Raw genomic sequence first — 6,166 nt, forward strand, 5'->3', positions numbered from 1 at the left:
GGGCCCGTTAGCTTTTCCCCACGCTTGCAGGTGTTTGCTCATTGGCTTCTGCTCATCAGGGGGTCTTGTATGATTGGGGTATAACTGCTTAGCCCACTCATTTTATGTTATTCCTGACACAGACGTTCATGCAGTGTCCTCTACTCTGATCAATAAACTAAACCTATTTAGGTCCTGCGTGTTGGTACTGAGGAATACCTGACACTATTTTTGGGCAGGAACGCACAGGAACGGAGTTCCGGCTGGCTCCCGAGTTGGCCTCGCCCAGCAGGAACTCAATACTGTACTTCTTCTGAACGTAGTCAGGTAAACAAAATTTGTGTCCTCCAGTTATTCATTCTGGATTGCAATCATTCAGAAAAATAAGACGGTCCTCATCCATTGTTCTAAGTAGCTCTCAAAGATGGGCATGCTAACAGAGGTAGTAAAGCCTACTTTACTCCTGGGAATTTGCCAGTCTCCCGCCCTCACTGGGCCCGTTAGCTTTTCCCCGCGCTTGCAGGTGTTTGCTCATTGGCCTCTGCTCATCAGGGGGTCTTGTACGATTGGGGTATAACTGCTTAGCACACTCATTTTATGTTATTCCTGACACAGACGTTCCTGCAGTGTCCTCTACTCTGATCAATAAACTAAACCTATTTAGGTCCTGCGTGTTGGTACTGAGGAATACCTGACACTATTTCTGGGCAGGGTTCCTTACATCTGCCTGGCACCCTCCCCCTCCTCCCCCATAACTGAACGCTAGATGTGCCCTCTTGTTCTTAAAATGTTTTTAAATATTTATGCTTGAATGTTTTTAGCAATCAATTTTTATCGTTCAAATTGGTTTTGTCGTCAGCTGCCCTGAGCTCCACGTAAGCAGGGAGGGGTGGTCAAGAAATCTAATGAAACAAACAAACAAAGAAAGAAACAAAGGTGCCCCTGGACTCAAACTTTGTTCCGCTGCTTCAGACCAACACAGCTACCCACCTGAATCTATTTTCAAGACCTTCATTAGATGGCACAAACCTTAAGTCCAAGAGTCAAACGCAACAGCTTAGGCATTCTCTACATTGCCGTCTGTTGCAAGATGAGCCAATCGTAATCCAGGCCTTCGATCCACCAGCTAGCCTGCTTTCTCTGGGCTCTCAGCTCATTTATAGTTTCTTGGCCAAGGCAGCATCAGGTGATGATGACACCCAATCACGACACGTTCTTGCTGGAACCCTCTAGAAAATTACCTCATCATCTCTAATTCCTCCTCCTCCCATCTTATGGGCTGCAGGTTCTCGTGAGAAGCTAACTACCACACTTCCAGCTCTGACCTTGAAGATGATAAGGGCTGTGTTAGAACGGATAAAAGGAAGTACTTCTTCACCCAAAGAGTGATGAACACATGGAATTCACTGCCACAGGAGGTGGCGGCGGCTACAAGCATGGACGGCTTCAAAAGGGAATTAGATAAGCATATGGAGCAGAGGTCCATCAGTGGCTATTAGCCACAAGGTATAGATAGGGACTCTGGGGCAAGTGATGCTCTGTCATCTTGGTGCTTGGGGGGGGGCAACAGTGGGAGGGCTTCTAATGTCCTGGCCCCACTGGTGGACCTCCTGATGGCACCTGGTATTTCCGGCCACTGTGTGACACAGAGTGTTGGACTGGATGGGCCTTTGGCCTGATCCAACATTGGCGTCTCTTATGTTCTTATGTGTAGGCCGAGAGACCAATTAGTAACACCTGCAGGATGGAAGAAGCTGTTACCATTCAGGTCAGGGGTCCTTTTCCTCACAGCGGGGGCGGGGGGGGAGAGAACGGAAAATTACCAGGAGCAGACCCTCCACTGGTGTTAACAGAAGGAGCCTTTGGATGCAGCCCATTGTTAATAGGCAACTGGCCACTTACCTCAGGCTTCCTGTTGGCAGCATCACCACATTTCCTTTCTTGGGCTGTATTACTTGTCCTCTTATGCTTCAAACCTGTCTTCGCGCATACAAAATCTGTAATGTATTCAGCCTGACATGTCCGGACTTGCCCGGGCTGGCCAGGCACAATTCCTCAATAGCTTCAAGTCTAAAGACAATGGGTCCGTAGGATCCTAGCCGGCCCAATGAAAGGGCTAGGTCCCAAGCCGGGAGGCCAGTGGGTCTCTCGGTTACTGTAAATAGCCTATCGGGAGTAGGGGGTGTGTTTAGGTGAGCTTGGTGGTGGGTTTTCTGAATGAATATAAACCGGCCTGCGAGCCGGTCAGTTGTCTTTGTTCTTAACTAAATAAAGGTATGCTTAGCTGAAATCACTCTCCGCCTGCATACTTTTCAAAATCGAAAGTGGGGGTTTGGTGTGAGGGTTTTATGAAGACTGTGAGCATCTTGCAGTTCAACCCCGTACAGCACATTTTGAGATGGAGAGGATGCACCCAAATTGCCCTGAAACCCAGCCCACTTTTCAGTAGCGTTTCCCTGCTCTCGTGCTTTCTGACCTCTGCAGTGTTTATTGGGTGTTCCCGTCCTTGTCAGCAGTTTCAATCGGAGTGATGAAACTGGATTAAATCTCTTTAAATATGCTAATATCCTGGCAGGCCACATGATGGTCCCTAATAAATGATTCAGAACCTGAATGCAGCCGGCAGCTGCACCAGATTACTTCTGATATTTCTGCTTGTCAAGCGCATTAGACTTCCACTTATTTTGCTTGCTAACCAACGTATCCTTTTGATTACTGCAGATTTATTTCATCTTCTTTGGCAAATTGCAGCCCTGTCCTTCTGCCCTCATGAAGGTGCCTTTTGAAATCCTGAATTGCAAATCGTACCTAATTGCATTTCACACGCATCGTGCGCTTGAGGTAGTTGCCCATCAGAGAGCCAGGGGAAAGGCTGGGAAATATTATGCGCTTCAGCACAAGGTATATAAAAGAGGAAATCAGCAATTTATGTAATGTCTCTCAGTTGGATATGTATATACAGAGAAAGAGGCTACTACTGTGAGTTATCAGAGGAAAGGGGCACAGGTGATTAAAAATTAATGCAAAATTGTCATTTCAATTCTGATGTGCTCACCCTTTGGCCCAGATCCCAGGCAGGCTGCTATGAGGATAAAGTACACTTGCCATCTCCAGCCTGGGAAATTCCTGGAGATTTGAGAGTGAAGCTTGGGGAAGGTGGGGTTTAGGGAGGAGAAAGACCTCAGCAGGATGCAACGCCATTAGAGGCCAACCTCCAAATTAGCCATTTTCCACAGGGGAATTGATCTCTGTCATCTGGAGATAGGTTATAATTCCAGGAGATCTCCAGGTTTCACCTGGAGGCTGAAGGTTGCCAGGTCTTACCTGGCTGCCGGTGGGGGGCTCCAGCCTGGGTGGGGGGAGCCCTGCCCCTGAAGAGCCCCATCACACCCGATGTGCCCAATGCGATGACATCACCCGGAAGTGACATCATTGTATCGGGCACGTTGTGCAGGGGACGCTCTAGCATTTGGTGAACAACTCTATGGTCACCAACTCTATGGTTTTTAGCCAAATGCTAGAGTGTCCCCCATGCAATGTGCCCCATGTAATGACATCACCACGCTGGGCATGTTGGGTGCAACAGGACTCTTCTGGGGTGGGCGTCCCCCTCCACTGGCCAGCTGGTTGGCGGCAGATTGGGCCCCCGAAAGTGGGGGAGCCCCCGCCCTTATCGGAGGGATGGCAAGTTGCAACCCTAAGAGGTTGGCAGCCCTAGATAAGAGAAGGGCCAGCATCCCACCCACCCCATGACCTCTTGCTGCCACATCCCAGACACCCACCTCTCCACATCTGTATTTTCCGGTCTGAAATTCATAGTGTCCCTGGAGTTCCTTGGTTGTCTCCCATCCAAATAACTAACCAGGGCTGACCCTGCTTAGCTTCCAAGTTCTGATGAGATCGGGCTAGCTTGGGCTATCCAGGTCAAGGCCCAGTCTTCTGACTAAAATGTAAATGCCTTTAAGTCTTCAGAAGCCTGTGAATACAGTTTTTAGAGATGGTTTCTCCAAATGATCTATCAGAAGGGCAAAACCTTGGTCTTAAGCGTGTGCCCTCCTTGTGGCTCATTTAGATAAGGCGTCACTCTGGCAGCATTATTCCCATTATCTTTGTCACGGGAAGAGTAAATATCCCTTTTGATCCACGCCTCTGCATATTTCCAAGGCCTCTTTGGAAACACTAACGCAATTATACCGGCGACTTTGTCTCAAAATGCCAGAAACCTGACAAAAGAAGCTGCCGCGTCCATGCCATCTCTTTCGCAAAAATAAAAAATGTCACAGATAAAAGGGACCTATTATAATAACACTAATTCTCATACCGAAAAGCAGCAGGGAAACCGAGAGAGAGAGAGAACACAGTATAATCGAGGGCTTAGAATGACAAGCCAAGAGGGCAGGTACTCGACATCATAAACATGACGGTGACATCAGAGTTCCGGATGACTTCTCCCACCCCACTTGTTTTCAATGATATGCTTAAAAGCTTGGAGTAGTGGCCTGTGCCACCCCACAGTTCCAAGGGTTTGTTTTTTGTTGTTGTTCAGTCGCACAGTCGAGTCCGACTCTTTGCGACCCCATGGACCAGATCACGCCAGGCCTTCCTGTCTTCCGCTGTCCTCTGAAGTTTGCTCAATTTCATGTTCGTTGCATCTATGACACTGTCTAACCATCTCATCCTTTGCCATCCCCGTCTTCTTTGACCTTCAGTCTTTCCCAGCATCAGGGTCTTCTCCAGTGAGTGCTCCCTTCTCATTGGGTGGCCAAAGTATTTGAGCTTCAGTTTTATTATCTGGCCTTCCAGGGAACAGTCAGGGTTGATTTCTTTTAGGATTGACTGATTTGATCTTCTTGCAGTCCAAGGGACTCTCAAGAGTCTTCTCCAGCACCATAGTTCAAAAGAATCTATTCTTCGGCGCGCGGCCTTCCTTATAGTCCAGCTCTCGCAGCCATACATGACTACTGGGAATACCATGGCTTTGACCATGCGGACTTTTGTTCCAAGGGACAGAGCAGCGATTTCCCAGCACCACCTTTGAGACCTAGGAGGCAGGTAGGATTGAGGTCGCTGTAAAAGAGTACCGCAGAGGCCCATTCCAGGACGCCATCTCAGTGGCATAGCGTGGCCAATGGTCTTTACATTAATTTTTTTTTATTATAAGGGATACAGAAAAAAAAGAAGGAATAAGGGAAACCAGAGAAAACATAATTACCAAAAAACCTAGTGTGAAGGCAATTCTACAGAAATTAAGGACATTCCAGCATGGCCGGCGTTGTTGAGAGTTGTTGAGGGGTGCCAGCACACCAATAAGGAAGCACTCCCAATGCCTGCTGTAATGTACTGCCGCCATTACCACATGCAAGGTATTCAGCCTGACATGCCCGGACTTGCCCGGGCTGGCCTGGCACAATTTATCTGTAGCATCAGCCGAAAGACAAAGGATCCGAAGGATCCTAGCCGGCCCAATCAAAAGGGCTAGCTTCCCAGCTGGGAGACCAATGGTCGCCCGGTTACTGTAAATAGCCTATCGGGAGTAGGGGGTGTGTTTAGGTGTACTGGTGGCGGGTTTTCTGAACGCATATAAACCGGCCTACGAGCGGGTTTCTTTGTCTTCATTCTGATCTAATAAAGTACTCTCTGCTGAATCACTCAGCGCAGATTGACAAGGAGGCTCTTGCTATCGTGGCCGGGGTGAAAAAAATTTCCCCCTCCCTCTACGAACGGCCCTTCACGGTCCTTACGGACCACAAGCCTCTCCTGGGTCTGCTCGCCCCGGACCGCCAGACCCCCCAGATGACTTCGCCTCGAGTGATCCGGTGGTCCGTCTTCCTGGCGGGCTACAACTACACGCTCCTGCACCGGCCCGGGAAAGCGATGGGACATGCAGACGCCTTGAGCCGCCTGCCCATGCCGGAAACGGAGCCTGACCCGGCCCAGCCCATCAAATCGCGCTGCTAGAGACCCTGCTCGACCAGCCGGTCCACGTGAAAGAGGTGGCCCGTCGCACCGCAAAGGACCCGATCCTCTGCCGCGTCCTGGACTGGGTGAGAAGGGGGTGGCCGCTGGTCACAGCTGGACCCAACTTCGCGGCCTATGCCTCGCGCAAAGACGAACTGTCTGCACACAAGGGTTGTGTGCTGTGGGGAGGTCGGGTGGTAATCCCTCCCCCTCTCCGAGACCAAGTGCT

This window comes from Gekko japonicus, unplaced genomic scaffold (assembly GCF_001447785.1).
Source record: "Gekko japonicus isolate JY-2015 unplaced genomic scaffold, Gekko_japonicus_V1.1 scaffold105, whole genome shotgun sequence".
NCBI classification, from domain to species: domain Eukaryota; kingdom Metazoa; phylum Chordata; class Lepidosauria; order Squamata; family Gekkonidae; genus Gekko; species Gekko japonicus.